Genomic DNA, 17,320 nt, shown 5'->3' on the forward strand with positions numbered 1-17,320 from the left:
CCGAGAGAATTCGTTGAGCACCACCTTAACATTGATCCTAAGATGAAGCCGGTTTGGCAGTATCTTCGCCGGTTTAACGAAGAAAGGCGTAAAGCAACTGGGGAGGAAGTAGCCCGGCTTTTGGCCGCTCGTTTCATTGTGGAGGTTTTTCATCCAGAATGATTGGCTAATCCGGTTCTGGTACTCAAGAAGAATGGTACTTTCCGCATGTGCATTGACTACACCGACCTCAACAAAGCTTTCCCAAAACATCCTTTTGCCCTCCCTCGTATTGATCAAATCATTGACTCTACGGCGGGTTGCGAGCGGCTGTGTTTTTTGGATGCACACTCAGGTTACCACCAGATTAAAATGGCTTTGGAGGATGAGGAAAAGACGTCGTTCATAACTTCCTTCGGTGCCTTCTGTTATGTATCTATGTCGTTTGGTCTCAAGAGCGCGGGGGCGACTTATCAATGCTGCATCCAGAATTGCCTACACAGCCAAATTGGGCGCAAGGTTCATGCCTATGTTGATGACATAGTGGTGAAATCCCAGAAGAAAGAGTCACTCTTGGAAGACCTTACACAGACTTATGGCAATTTACGCGTGTATCAGATGAGGCTTAACCCGACCAAGTGTGTTTTTGGTGTTCCTGCAGGGAAGTTATTGGGCTTCTTGGTGTCAGAACGAGGCATTGAGGCTAACCAGGACAAAATCAAAGCAATTACTTCACTCGGTAAGCCGGCCAATATCAACCAAGTTCAGCGCATGGCGGGTCGTATTGCGGCTCTAAGCCGTTTCATAAGTCGCCTTGGGGAGAAGGCCATCCCTCTTTATCAGTTGCTCAAGAAAACAGACCATTTTGTCTGGACGGATGAGGCCAATGAAGCTTTCGAAGCCTTGAAGAAACAATTGGCTAAGCCGCCCGTTTTAGCCGCTCCTGTTGACAAAGAGCCTATGCTCCTGTACATTGTTGCCAACTCTAAAGCAGTAAACGTTGTAGGAGTGGTCGAGCGCAAGGAAGAGGGAAAGGAATATCCGGTTCAAAGGCTGGTATACTTTATCAGCAAAGTCTTAACACTTTCTAAACAGCGTTATCCACACTAGCAGAAGTTGGTTTTCGGGATCTTCATGGCGAGTCGGAAACTGAAACATTATTTCCAGGAGCACACGATCACAGTAGTCAGCTCAGCGCCGCTTGGCGACATCATACAAAACCGTGAAGCAACAGGGCGAATTGCTAAGTGGGCCATTGAGTTTGGCCCTCACCATGTGAGATATACGCCCCGCACGGCTATTAAGTCTGAGGCCTTAGTGGATTTCATCAATGATTGGGCCGAGCTGCAAATTCCAGAAGATAGACCTGATCACATGTATTGGACTATCCATTTTGACGGGTCTAGATAGCTGGAAGGCTCGGGGGCTCGTGTGGTATTAACTTCAGCTCAGGGCGACAAATTTTGCTATGTCCTCCGACTCATGTTTCTGTGTACTAACAACACGGCAGAATACGAAGCTTTGCTCCATGGGCTTAGAATCTCCAAAGAGATGAACCTTAGTCGAGTCAAATGCCTGGACGACTCAGATTTGGTGGCACAATAAGTCTCTGGAATGTGGGATTCCAAAGATCCTTTGATGACGGCTTACAGGCATGTTGTGTCAGATGTGGCAGGTCACTTTCATGGTTATCAGGTCGATCATATTGATCGTCGACTCAACGAGGCAGCTGATGCTCTTTCACGACTCGCGTCGCATCGTAAGCCGGTTCCCCCTAATGTCTTTTTGGATATTTTGCATAACCCATTGGTGAAATTGCCTTCTGAGGAGGATATAGCAGGTCCTGACCCCGAGTTTCAACTTGTGGCGGCTCTCCGTGCCCCTCCGGATTGGGAGGTCCCTTACATGGTATATCTGGCACGAGGCGACTAACCTGCTGATGAGTTGTTGGCCCGCCAAATTATCCGGCGATGCAAATCCATGGTTATACATTAAGGCGAGTTGCACAAGCGAAGCACTTCTGGAGTCTTTCAAAGGTGTGTCTCGTCTGAAGAAGGGTGTGCAATTCTTAACGAGATTCACGCACGTGATTGTGGTCATCACGCCGGGTCGCGCTCTTTGGTATCCAAAGTCTTTAGGCATGGATTGTATGGGTTAACAGCTCATGCAAATGCTGAGGATATAGTGCGCAGATGTGACGGATGCCAAAAGTTTGGGCGTCCGATGCATGTTCCAGCTCAGGAACTGCGGATGATCCCAATTACATGGCCTTTTGCTGTCTGGGGACTCTACATGGTTGGCCCCTTCAAAATGTCATCCAAAAAAAAGACTCACCTGCTGGTGGCGGTTGCAAGTTTACCAAGTGGGTTGAAGCAGAGCCGGTCAGTAGTTGCGATGTAGACACGGTCGTCAAGTTCCTCAAGAAGTTGATTTTTCTCTTTGGGTATACTCATAGTATTATTACTGGCAATGGTACTAATCTATCCAAAGGTGCCATGCAAGAATTTTGTGAGAAAGAGCACATCCATCTTGATGTCTCTGTAGTTGCACACCCCCAATCTAACGGAGAGGCGGAGAGGGCGAATCAAGAAATTTTGCGGGGGATCAAGCCCGGACTTATGGTTCCTCTGGAATGTACCCCGGGATGTTGAGTTGAAGTGATACCTTCGGTTTTATGGAGCATCAAAACTACCCCTAATCGATCTACTAGTTACATGCCCTTTTTCTTGGTTTATGGAGCTGAGGCGGTGTTACCAAGTGACATTAGGCACGAGTCGCCACGAGTTGCCACTTATGTTGAGTAAGACAATTAGCTGGCACGTCAAGATTCTTTGGATGCCTTGGAGGAGGAACGCGACATGGCCGCATCACGGTCGGCGATTTACCAGCAAGACTTGCCGCTATCATAGCCGCCGAGTCAAAAGTCGAGTCTTTAAGGAGGGCGACTTAGTGCTCCGTTTGATTCAGGATCATACTGGTATGCATAGGCTATCCCCTCCGTGGTACGGACCGTTCATCGTCAGCAAGAGTCTACACAATGGTTCGTACTACCGGGTAAATATTTGCCCAGATAGGCCAACTACAGAGGTTAAAACAACCCGGCCATGGAACATTGCCCACTTGCGGCCTTATTATACTTAGAGCCACTGGCTTCTTATCAGTACACATAGCTTAAACATTGCAATCTCTTTCTATATATATATAGCAATAAAGCCGGCGCCTACGAACTTCGGGGTCTCTGCCGTTTCAGCTTCTTGAGAGCATGAGTCTTTATTGTTTCATAAGTCGTCCAAGCATGGACCCTATCAGTATCAAAGAGCATAAGTCGCCATGCTACGCTTATTTCAAAACCGGATGCTCGTACGCCAAAGAGGACCAAAGTTGCCACGTTGCACGGTTCAAACATAGGCACCCTATATGGTTTTGAGAATCAAGCCGACTTACTTGGGGGCTACTAGCTCCCAAGTCGTTTTGCAGTAAGAGCGTAAACGCTTCTGTAATCCTATGTCTCGCTTGTCCCTAATCATAGGTCACTTGGGGGCTTCTACTCATTGAGTTCAGCCTAAATACCCTCTTGGCTAGCGAAAAATTAACGCATTACAATGGTTATACTGGACTTTGTGTTTGGCAACTCGCCCTATGGTCCCATGAACTCTTGGCGAGTCAATCCACTTTTTGGACCCTGAACTTACCTAGGTTAAAACATGAAGGGCGCTAGAGGGAGCCGACATATGGAAAATAGACAAACCATGGGTTCACTGAACCTGCTTCACTGAAGCTTGACTCGTGCCTGATCAACCGGTCTAAACAACTCAGGCTGTTGCAAAAGCCTTCCTGGGGTAGCACTAGAGTCTTCCAAACTCGCCCAACCCTGTCGTGACTCATTGAGCCGGCAACCTTTATGACTACAAAGTATCTTTGTAGCATAACTAAGAGTTTTATAAAAACTCCATTCTAAACCGTCGCGACTCATTAAGCTGGCTTATCTTTTCTTCTCTGACAAATAGGAGAATTGATTATCTATCATATATGGCAAAAACGCCTGGTAAGGCGATTCATATTAATGAAAGGGTAAGACTTCGAAGTCAGCAAAAGGTAGAGTTGTATCATAAAATTGTTTCCGTCTCTAGCCTATTACATGGCTGAGAAGGCCATATCAGGTGACATAACCCGACGTTGGATGTTTAAACTAAATTCCACGGGTGATCTTCAAGTAACTCATGGCTCAAGCCGCCTCCGGATTATCCTTGCTCGAGCTTTCGCCATCCTGGATCTGTAAGTCGCCCAATTTCCAATTGCAATTGGTCAAGGCATGGAACTCATCCTCGTCGGTCAAGATGGTGGACAGATCGGCATCAGAGTCAAAAGGATGCTTACGGCGCTCCGGAGTCAGAATGAAGGAGAAGTAACCCTTTTGCTGTGCTCATCATAAGCCGCCTCATATTTGGATAAATCTAGGCCGGCTGCAGTTGAGTCGCCGCGAAGCGAGATTCTTTCACACAGCGATGGTAGCCCTCTTCGGTAAACTCTGACCCGTCGTCTTTAAGGTCTGGAAATCCCGCAGTTATTTCCTCCCTCTTAAGCTATGGAGCATAAGCCAAGCACCGGCTCAAGGTGGTCAGTGCTCCTTTACGGGTGGCTGATCTCTTCAGCTCCTCTATATGGTGTGGCAGCGTGGACAAGCATCCTAGCATATACTTGATTGATTTTATGGGCTCTTTGTCGCCCATGACGGCCTTCATAGTCATCACGCCAGCAGTGTATAGTTGCTTTGTCAAGGTATAGATTGCCTTCAACATTAAAATACAATCATCCTGAAGAGTGGCGGATCGAGGACCTGCAGTAAAGATGCACGATCATAAGTCGTCGGAAGATCTTACAAACACGCCTTTAGAAGGAAATAGTGGATACTTACCGAACACATCATGGGCCATCTTTGAGATATGATGTTTTAATCCGGACAGCTCTTGCACGGCGGCTTTCATTTTCTCTTCGGCCTGTTCCGCCCTTTTCAGTAAGGCGGCTTGCTTAGTGTTGGCCTTGTTCTCAAGCTCTTTGTGCTCTGCCTTCGTTTTTTCCATGTCACCAGTGCAAGGCGAAGCTTCTCTTCAAATTTAGCTCGAGCGTCCTGCTGCTCACCCAGACTTTGTTTCAAGCCGGCCATAGTTGAGTCGGCCCGAGTCAATGATTGCTGCAAAACATCAGGGAAAGCAAGTTTCATGCACATTGCAAGCAACATCCCTAACACTTGGGGGCTAATGTACGATTCATTTTTTCTAAGGTAATACCTTTAAGCAAGACCCGGCTCATCTTTCAAAAGATGACCCGGCCCTTGGGAGCTATAGGTTGAAGCTTTTCTTCAAATACATGCTAAAGACCCGGCTCATCTTTAAAAAGATGACCCGGCCCTTGGGGGCTACAGGTTGAACCTTTTCTTCAAATACATGTTAAAGACCCGACTCATCTTTAAAAAGATGACCCGACCCTTGGGGGCTACAGGTTGAAGATTTTCTTCAAATACATGCTAAAGACCCGACTCATCTTTAAAAAGATGACCCGACCCTTGGGGGATACAGGTTGAAGTTTTTCTTCAAATACATGCTAAAGACCCGGATTATCTTTAAAAAGATGACCCGGCCCTTGGGGGCTACAGGTTGAAGCTTTTCTCCAATTACATGCTAAAGACCCGGCTCATCTTTAAAAAGATGACCCGGCCCTTGGGGGCTACAGGTTGAAGCTTTTCTTCAAAGTACAAACTAAAGACCCGGTTCATCTTTAAAAACATGACCCGGCCCTTGGGGGCTACACGTTAAAAGATTACACAAAGCACGATTCGTCATGGATGACTCGCCCTTTGGAGGGCTAATGGGAGGACATGTTAAGAAGGTTAACAGGTATCATACCTCATGTTTTCTTCGCATCATGTTAACCAAGCTTTTTTCCATTTCATGGCTCATCTCGAGGCAGCTCACAAAACCAGAGTACAGTTCATCAAACTCTAGTTTCTCATAATTGGGAAGCTTCAGTTTGATGACGTCCTTTTCTCCAAAGACTGGGGCATCTTTGGGTGCATGCTTGGTTATAACCGTGGTTGCACGCTTAGAAAAACCGGTACCGGTGACGACGACTGAATCTGGGTCAGGTATCACATTTTCATCCGCCTTGTGAAAACTAGGAGGATTGAGGTCTTCAGTTAACTCCTTCTAAGGACTTGGAAGCTCGTCCCGGATGTTAGGGAAATCATCAAAGGCCTCGGCATGTATCTCAGCCGGCTCGTCTGGAGCTTCTGGGATGGAAGTACCCATTCCAAATATTTCAGCCGCCTTGGGAGCAGAAGATGACTCATCGGTTTTCCTCTTCTTTGCTTGAGTCCTGCGGAACGATGGTACAAATGTTAAAATAGAAACATTGACACCCGAAGGAACATGTTAATGAAAGAACTTACCCCTGAAGACGGATCAATGGGGGAAGAGCTAAGGCAGCTGAGTCGCCTTATGAAGGAGGTGAAACCTGTTGGATGTAGGATTTAAAGATTGGGTAAAAGGCGAGAATGGTTTGCACAAGAAGAAAGTATGATTAATAAAAATGTACCTCGTTCTGTCGTTTGCGACCAGCCGTTTTCTCGAGAAAGCCGGACAAAAGGTCCCCAAAGTGGCTTTGAGTATGACGCTTGGGCGTAAAACTTGCCTTCTTCAAAACTAAATTGGTATCCAGATAAGCATCCAGGTGAGACAGGGGAACTTTCCTACATATTTTCCTTGTCGGCTTGGGAGGAGAAGAGTTTGAGTCGGAAGAAATGGAAATTACCTCGACGTCTTCATATTGGCTTTCAAAGTCATCATCCTATAAATATAAGCAGCGAATTATGAGTACAAGTCAGGTTAAAGCAATAAAGACAAAGAGCATTTACCTCTGATTGTTCTTCGGCGACCCGAGACTCGCCCACAACGGATGACTCCTTTGTACTGGCCTTGCCCTTGGTTTTCTTTTTCTTTGGGGCGGGTTTGAGCACTTTCTTGACGACGGTTTTGGGCCTTCGGTTCCAGAAGGCCAAACCCCTCTAATTGACATGATTAAAGCCCAGATCAGACACAAGCATGAGTATATTAAAAAGCTAGAAGGGCGAGTTGGGATGTTTTACCTCTGGAGCCGGGTTAGAAACGCAGAAAGGTTTTTGCCCGATTTTGGAGCAGTTCTCAACAGGCTCGCCACTTAGCTTCTTCAAAATTTCAACAATATCTTCTTCTTCAAGCCTCACGTTGTAGAAGCATTGAGGGTGGTTTAAGTCGCCATTGAATTCACACATTAAGCCGTTCCGGCGGCTCAAAGGCATAATTCTCCACTCCACCGAGCAGCAGATCAGATCAATCCCGGTAAGACCATTGGCGGTAAGGGCTCTGAGCTTTGCAAAGATAGGGACAAATGAAGCTTCTTCCTCTTTGGTTAGCTTTTCAGGTAGCTTGAAATCCATGGGCAGACGTTCCTCCCTGAAACCCGGTAAAGGGTTCTCATTGGGTGGAGAGGTGTCGCGACAGTAAAACCAAGTTCTTGCCCAACCCTTGGGATGAATGGGCAATGCAGCAGCTGGGAACCCGCATTCTCATCGTTGTTGTATGTTGACTCCCCCAAGCTCTAGGCAGGGCATGTTGGCAAACCCTGTTTGGTGGTTCAAATAAAAGAACTTCCTGAACAAAAGCATACTAGGCTATATCTACAGGTAAGCCTCGCAGAACACTTGGAACTGGCAAAGGTTGTTGATGGAGTTTGGGCCTAACTCTTGGGGATGGAGGTTGAAGAAATGCAAGGCGTCCCTGAAGAACTTTGAACCAAGCGGTGTGAAGCCTCGCTCGAGGTGATCAGCAAAAACGACTACTTCCTCTTTGGCGGGTTGCGTATGTTGCTCTCCTGGGGCGGTTCACCAGCCGATCGTTTCTTTGGGTGCAAGATTGCCCACTTTCACAAAGTTTGCGAGGTAGGCGTCGTCAACTTATGTCGTTAACCAGTTGCACTTGGAGATGGAACCCATGACTGCAAGCTTAAAAAGAGGGGGGCTGAGATCTGCATAAGAAGGATTGGTGGGTCATCAGGACCTACGAAATGGTAACTCGCCGGCCAGCAGCTAAGAGCATGTCAAAAGGGGGATTGTGACTTGCCACAACATTGAGGGCGGGTTGCGATTCTAAAAATTCCCTTAGAATATTTCTAATCGAGGATAAACACGTTTCTAATGCCAAGACAAAGTTCACGGATCTACGGGTGATTCTATTGAGGAAAATAACTTGCCAAAATAAAAGCGCTAAGAACACAGGGACACTGTGGAGCGGTGTGGTGGTCCTGTGAAACAATGGGGGGAACAATAGATTTACCAAGGATTGTAAACGGGACTACCGCAGTTCTATGCTAAAATGTAGGATCTAAAAACCGTACCTATACGGATCGATGGCGCGATGAGAAAATGCTCATGGAGTTCCGGTGCTACCCTAAGAACTGGGGAGGTTTGAGATTTAGATCTAATGGAGGAGAAGGAGTTACCTGTTGAATGAAGGCGACGATGGAAGCAGGCCACGGAGGTTTGCGCCGAAGAGCACGCCCTAGATCAGCCCGAAGAAGCAGCCGGTCCGAAGCAGAGGTTCGATGGCGGAAATGCGTTCGCGACGCTAGCTCGAGGAAGCAGACACAGTGGAGGCGATGAAATAGAGGTAGGTGGGGATGACCCTTTCCCCCGCGGCTATTTAAAGACTTAGGGCAGAAATCGAAATGGCAGGCGCGGGAGTCAAGGAGGTGCATTGAAAATCGGAAATGATGGCGCCTAGATTCTCGGGATGACTGGATAAGACAAAACATCCATTGGAAGTGATGTCATCCAGACCCTTGGAATAGTGAAGAAGATGACATCATCAATAAAAGACCTCGCGACTCACGCGACTCATGAAGATTGGCAGCTTGTCACTCATTGAAGAAGAAAGGACAGAGATCGTGTGTGAATCACCATAGACAAGTATGAAGGTTTATTGGCGTGAATGAATTCAAGTCAATCGGGGGCCTAATGTTGGGGATATTACCCGCGATATGACCCGCCCTATTGGGCCGGGTCAGGTGAACGGCGATTCAACATTCATGATCAAGATAGGCCTTGGCCCAGGGTTTGAGATGCGTCGGGAGAACTTCAACGGAGAGCCGGCCAGGGCCCATGAGCCTAGGTGGCGGTTCAAGATTTACAGAGAAGATAAGTCGTCATGGAGGTTTCCTAGCTTGGAAGACACGACGGTTTAGAGATATGGCAAACCACGATTTGTAATGTGGCCAGGAATTTGTAAACCCTAGGGCCTCGACCTGTATATAAAGGCGAGTCCCTAGGGCGGATAGGTTAAGTTACAATCCGTCGAGAGCTAGGTGAGGCGAGTTACGCCCTCCATGTAATCGAATCCACCATCAATACACACAAAGCAGGACGTAGGCTTTTACCTCTATCAGAGGGGCCGAACCTGGGTAAACCTGAGTCACGCTTCCACTCAGCCCCTTTGAGTCGCCACCAAGGTGTGATGGCTCTATCACTAAGTCATTTCACGAGGACATCTGCCGTGAAGATACCACGAGACATGTCATCACAATAATCATCATAGATAGGAGGCATGCCATCATCATAATAGTTTTGCTTGTCAAAACATGGGGGAGTAAAAATATCATATTCATCAAACATAGCATCCCCAAGCTTGTGGCTTTGTATATCATTAGTATCATGAATAATCAGAGAATTCATGCTAACAATATGTCTATCATGCTCATCATTCAAGGAATTCTCATCAAATATTTTTCATACTTTCTTCCTCTACCAATTGAGCACAATTTTCTGAATCCTTATTTTCACGAAAGACATTATAAAGACGATACAAATGATGCAACCTAAACTCCATTTTTTATAATTTTATTTTACAAAACCAAACTAGTGAAAGAAAAGAAACTAAAAGATTCAATTGCAAGATCTAAAGATATACCTTCAAGTACTCACCTCCCCGACAACGGCGCCAGAAAAGAGCTTGATGTATACTACACAATCTTCTTCTTGTACACTCGTGTTGGGCCTCCAAGCACAGAGTTTTGTAGGACAATCGCAAGTTTCCCTCAAGTGGATGACCTAAGGTTTATCAATCTGTGGGAGGCATAGGATGAATATGGTCTCTCTCAAGCATCCCTGCAATCAAATAACAAAGAGTCTCTTGTGTGCCCAACACACCCAATACAATGGTAAATTGTATAGGTGCACTAGTTCGGCGAAGAGATGGTGATACAAGTGTAATATGGATGGTAGATATAGGTTTTTGGAATCTGAAAATATAAAAACACCAAGGTAACTAATTATAAAAGTGAGCACAAACGGTATTGCAATGCTTAGAAACATGCCTAGGGTTCATACTTTCACTAGTGCAAGTTCTCTCAATAATACTAACATAGTGGAATCATATGTAAATACCTCTCATGCGACAAAGAGTTCACTCCAAAGTCACAAATAGCGGAGAACTAGCGAAGAAATTATTGTAGGGTATGAAACCACCTCAAAGTTATATTTTCCAATTAATCTTATGAGCTATCCCTATAAGTGTCACGAACATCCCTAGATTTCGTACTAAAATAACACCTTAGGACACACATCAACCAAAACCCTAATGTCACCTAGATACTCCAATGTTACCACAAGTATCCATGGGCTTTATTATACGATATGCATCACACAACTTCAGATTCATCATGTTTAATCCAACACAAAGAACTTCAAAGAGTGCCCCAAAGTTTCTACGGGAGAGTCAAGACGACAACATGTGCCAACCCCTATGCATAGATTCCCAAGGTCATAGAACCCGCAAGTTGATCACCAAAACATACATCAAGTGGATCAATAAAACATCCCATTGTCACGATCGATATCCCATCGCAAGACATACATCAAGTGTTCTCAAATCCTTAAAGACTCAATCCGATAAGAAAACTTGAAAGGGAAAACTCAATTCATCACAAGAACATAGAGAGGGGAGAACTCCATATGATTCATCTATATTAATAAAGCTCGTGATACATCAAGATCATGCCATCTCAAGAACACGAGAGAGAGAGAGAGAGACCAAACACATAGCTACTTGTACATACGCTTAGCCCCGAGGGTGAACTACTCCCTCCTCATGATGGAGACCGCCAGGATGATGGAGATGGCCTCCGGTGATGGTTTTCCCCGCCGACAGGGTGCCGGAACGGGCTCTCGATCGGTTTTTCGTGGCTCTGGAGGTTTGCAGCGGCGGAACTCCCGATCTCTGTTTATTTTTGGAGGTTTGGGTGTTTATAGGAGTACTTAGCATTGGAATCACGTCAAGAAGGTTCCCGAGAAGGTCACAAGCGATAGGGCCACGACCAAGGGGGGTGGCCGCCCCTGGCAGGCTTATGACCTCCTGGTCCACTTCCTGGCCAGCTCTTCACTCTAGTATTTTTTATATTTTTCAAAAATATTCTCCGTAAAATTTTAGCCCATCTCGAGAACTTCTATTTCTGCACAAAAACGACACCATGGTAGTTCTGTTGAAAACATCATTAGTTCGGGTTAGTTCTAATAAAATAATACCAAAATCATACAAAACTAACATGGCATGAATACTTCATAAATTATAGATACGTTGGAGACGTATCACCCATTCACTTCTCCCTCTCCCAAGTTCTCTCTCAGGCGCCCACGAACTGCCACGGAGGTCGCTCTCCAATTCTATGTCGTCTTCCATGTTTCCGTCTGATGGGATCATTCCCCAACTCCCCTTGTGCCATGGACGCTGGTATTGCCCCACGTCTTCTTATTTGTGGTTATATTTTTTGAATCTTGGATCTAGGGCAATGCATGTGGTTTCCTCCTTTTTTGGCTATTTCTTGGCATAAGTAGGATGCGGTATGACTCCTAGATAGGAGAATAGACGATGGTTGCTGAAAGTTTGATTGCTACATCACCATTACTACCAAACCCATGCCACGGAAGTTTCCTTGGAGAACGGGCGGTACTACTGTTGGAACCCAACCGGTACTACTGCTTGCAGCGGTACTACCGCTCATGTTCCACAGTATTACCACTTAGCCTAGACCAGTACTACCGTTGCGTGGCATGGTACTACCACTTGTGTCCCAGAAATCTAGAGTTTCTGCGTTACATCTTCTATTCTCGTCTTTTGATTCCTTTTGTCTTATGCATTGTATTTACACCTACTTTTTCCTCACACCATATTTGTGGCTTCCAGGTGAGTGTAACTCCGCTCATCAAGCTTGCCGCAAGAATCCAAGTTGTCCAGGTGGTTCCAAGCTTTCCATACCAAAGATGAAGTTGAGGCAAGTTCTAGTGCTCAACCCAAGATGAATATCACGAAGACTGCCAGCAAGCCCAAGACTGCTACTCCTCCTGATGAGATGCGTGCTCAGGAGTTTCTTGCTTTTTGTCAGTGCAAGTCGTATCGCCATCCTTAGGATGATGCTTTTGTTGATCGTCCCTTCTAGACCAAGGAGCAGTCACTTATCTATGTTGACATTTTGAAGGCCAAGAAGAACCTATTTGTGGAGGTCAGGTCTATTGACATGGATCACATGAGCTACTCTTCTCAGAATGATTACTTTGGCAAAGCATGTGCTCTGTGCCAGCAGTGGAGTGTGTTTCCCATTACGGGATTCAACGAGGATTTTGATTGTGAGATTGTGGCTCAGTTCTATGCCACCATGCACTTTCATGCTGATGAAGAGAGGAACATGACTTGGATGACTGGTGGAAGAGTGTTGAATTCCAACTGGAAGACCTTCACGAACTCACTCGGATATGCTGGTCAGGGGCTAGATTATCCTCTTGGCCTCAGGTCTCAATTGTGCACTTCACCAATTCACAAGTCCAAGTTGATTCTCCACTCCATACAACTGTACACTGGCAAGGGTATTTGCACTGAGCTCATCCCCTTCTTGGATATCATGCAACTTATCTTTCACAACACTCTGTCCCCTCGCATTGGGAATGAGAATCAGGTACATTTGTATCTCGTGAATCTTCTGCTGATGTGCATTAAGGAGAAGGGTGATAACCCACAAGTATAGGGGATCGCAACAGTTTTCGAGGGTAGAGTATTCAACCCAAATTTGTTGGTTTGTCAAAGGGAAAGCGAAAGAATATTCTCAAGTATTAGCAGCTGAGTTTGTCAGATTCAACCACACCTGAAAGATTAGTGCGTGCAAGCAAAGTATCAGTAGCAAAGTGGTATGATAGCAAACGGCAGACTATTCCTAACTGTTGTATCAATGGCGCCAATAGGTTGCACGTGGGTGAGTAACTATTCTTCCCCGGCAACAGTGTCGGAAAAGATCTTGCAACAAGTAACAACGAAGTAGCAAGGAACAGCAGTCGCAGCAGCAGCAAAGTAACAGCAGTAGCAACAGTAGCAGCAAAGTGGCCCAATCCCTTTTGTAGCAAGGGACAAGCCTAAACAAAGTAACATAGCAAGGACCAGTAGTAAAAGACTCGTAGGCAGTGGATCGGTGATGGATGAGTATGACAGATATGATTCATCATGTAACAGCTATAACACAGAGATATAAGTAACTAGCTCTCGTTCGTCAATCTAACGTAGGCATGTATTCCGTATGTAGTCATACGTGCTTAGGGAAAAGAACTTGCATGACATCTATTGTCCATCCCTCCCGTGGCAACGGGGTCCTAATGGAAACTACGGGATATTAAGTTTCTCCTTTTAATAAAAAACCGGACCAACGCATTAACACACGGTGAATACATGAACTCCTCATACTATGGTCATCTCCGGGAGTGGTTCCGGCTATTGTCACTCCGGGGTTGCTGGGTCATAACAGATAGTAGGTGACTACAACTTGCAAGATAGGATCTAAAACACACATATATTGGCGACAACATAATAGATTCAGATCTGAAATCATGGCACTCGGGCCCTAGTGACAAGCATTAAGCATGGCAAAGTAGTAGCAACATCAATCTTAGAACATAATGGATACTAGGGATTGATACGTCTCCATCGTATCTACTTTTCCAAACTCATTTTCCCTTGTTTTGGACTCTAATTTGCATGATTTGAATGGAACTAACCTGGACTGACGCTTTTTCAGCAGAATTGCCTTGGTGTTGTTTTTGTGCAGAAATGAAAGTTCTCCAAACATCCTGAAAATTTAAGGAGATTATTTTTGGAAAATATGAAAATTACCTGCGCAAAGATCCACCTGAGGGGGTGGGCCAGTGGGCCACAAGCCGTGTGGCCGCCACCCCCTGGTTGCGGATGGCAAACTTGTGGGGCCCATGTGGCTCTGCCGCCCCCAATCTCAGCTCTATAAGTTCACTTTCGTCCCAGAAAAAATAAAAAGAGAAGATTTCATCGCGTTTGCGATAAGGAGGCGCCGCCACAACCTGTTCTTCATCTGGAGGGCAGATCTGGAGTCCGTTTTGGGCTCCGGAGAGGGGAAATCGTCGCCATCGTCATCATCAACCTTCTTCCCTCTGCAATTCCATGAAGCTCTTCATCGTTCGTGAGTAATCTATTCGTAGGCTCGTTGGGCGGTGATGAGTAGGATGAGATCTATCATGTAACCGAGTTAGTTTTGACGGGGATTGATCCCTAGTATCCACTATGTTCTGAGATTGATGTTGCTACTATTTTGCCATGCTTAATGCTTGTCACTAGGGCCCGATTGCCATGATTTCAGATCTGAAATTATTATGTTGTCACCAATATATGTGTGTTTTAGATCCGATCTTGCAAGTTGTAGTTACCTGCTATGTGTTATGATCCGGCAACCCCGGAGTGACAATAACCGGAACCACTCCCGGTGATGACCATAGTTTGAGGAGTTTATGTGTTCACCAAGTGCTAATGCGTTGGTCCGGTTCTTTATTAAAAGGAGAACCTTAATATCCCGTAGTTTCCTTTTGGACCCCGCTGCCACGGGAGGGATGGACAATAGATGTCATGCAAGTTCTTTTCCCTAAGCACGTAGGACGACACACGGAATTCATGCCTACATCACATTGACGAATGGGAGCTAGCCACATATCTCTCCGTGTTATAACTATTGCATGATGAATATCATCCAAACAAATTACCGACCCATTGCCTACGAGTTTGTCCTACTACTCCTGTTACTTGTCTTGCTCTGCTGCTACTGCTGTTACTTGTCTTGCTCTGCTGCTACTGTTGTTACTTGTCTTGCTCTCCTACTACTGTCGCTTGCTACTGTTGCTACTTGCTACTACTGTCACTACTGTTGTTCCTTGCCACTGCTATTACTCGTTACACTGCTGCTACCTGCTACAATACTTTTCCTCGCTGGTCGTTGACGGGAACAGACAATTTCCGTCAACGGGCAACTTCTGGCGCCATTGATACGACAGTTAGGAATAGTCTGCCGTCAACAAATCGTTTCTGACACCGTTGTTATCATACTACTTTGTTGCTGACTCTTTGCTTGCAGATACTAATCTTTCAGGTGTGGTTGCATCCGACACATTCAGCTGCTAATACTTAAGAGTATCCTCTCACCTCCTATTGGTGAATCAACAAATAGGGTTGAATACTCTACCCTCGAAAACTGCCTCGATCCCATGCGCTGGTGGGCCCTCAACACCATTCTTCTAGTTTCGTAGCTGGGGAGTACTAGCAGCATTCTTTTGGTGTCGTTGCAGGGGAAGCTCTGTTGTCACACGGAGTCAGCATTTTTTTGGCGCCGTTGCCGGGGAGGTATTGCTATATTCTCTGAGTCACTTGGGATTTATATCTGCTGATCACTATGAAGAATCTGAAGGATCCAAAAACCAAAGTCTTGCCCTCAACTACGAGGGGAGGTAAGGAATTGCCATCTAGCTCTGCACTTGATTCACCTTCAGTTATGAGTAAGTTTGCGACATCACCTCCTGCTAGAAATCTTGATATGTCGCTTGTGCTTGATGATGCTTATGATGCTACTGCTATAGATGCTATGCTTGATACTATGCCTGATGATTCTATGCTTGATACCGCTAGAGATGCTATGCCTGATACTCCTTTGCCTAATGATGCTAGAGATGCTATGCCTGATACTGCTAGAGATGCTATTTTTCCTGATGATGCTATGCTTGATACTGCTAGAGACACTACTTTGCCTGATGTTCCACTAGGGGTGTTCCTTGATGCTCATATTGCTAGAGTTATTGCCAATGCTCGTGATGCTTCTGAAACTGTCGATACTATTGAGATAGAACTTGCTTTTGCTCCTGTTAGATCTAGCTCTCCTAGATATGAATTGCCTGATATACCTGAGGGTTACGTTATGGAGGGAGAGATAGCTGAGGATTTTCTTGCGTGTAAGGATGCTTATGACGCTGAGAAATTACTTCTCAAGTGGAAGGAAAAATCTCTGAAAGCTAGGAAGAGATACGACCCGAAGTTTGCCACTTCACCTATCTTTATCACCGATAAGGATTATGAATTCTTTGTCGACCCTGAGATAATCTCTCTAGTCGAATTTGATCCTTTTCACAGTTATGAGTCTGAGACGGTCGTAGCCCATCTTACCAAACTACACGATATAGCCACCCTTTTCACTAGTGAAGAGAATATCCGCCACTACTACATCCTTAAGTTGTTTCCTTTCTCTCTAAAGGATGACGCTAAAGCCTAGTTCACCTCTCTTTCTCCTGGATGTGTGAGTAGTCCCCAGGATATGGTCTATTACTTCTGTGAGAAATATTTCCCTGCCCATAAGAAGCAAGCTGCCTTACAGGAAATATACAACTTTGCTCAACTCCAAGAAGAGAGTCTCCCACAAGCTTGGGGGAGGCTCGTCCAGCTACAAAATGCTTTGCCTGATCACCCTCTTAAGAAGAACGAGATACTTGATATCTTCTATAATGGACTTACCGATGCTTCTAGAGACCACCTAGATAGTTGTGCCGATTGTGTTTTTAGGGAACGAGCTGTAGAACAAGCTGAGACCCTACTGAATAACATCTTGATCAACGATAATGCTTGGACTATTCCCGAACCACCTCCTAAGCCAACTCCGAAGAAAAGGGGTATTCTATTCCTCAGTCCCGAAGATATGCAAGAAGCCAAGAAATCTATGCAAGAGAAAGGCATTAGATCTGAAGATGTCAAAAATCTACCACCTATTGAAGAGATCCATGGTCTCGATAACCCGATACAGGTAGTAGAAGTGAATTATGTGCGTAGGTTTGATGAGAGTGATATTCCTTTTGACAAACCTGCTAGCCTATGCTTTGATGAATTTGACAACTTTGTTGCCAAACAAGAGAGTTTCAATGATTATGTTAGCAAACATT

Source organism: Hordeum vulgare, chromosome 1H, assembly GCF_904849725.1.
Source record: "Hordeum vulgare subsp. vulgare chromosome 1H, MorexV3_pseudomolecules_assembly, whole genome shotgun sequence".
Taxonomy (NCBI): domain Eukaryota; kingdom Viridiplantae; phylum Streptophyta; class Magnoliopsida; order Poales; family Poaceae; genus Hordeum; species Hordeum vulgare.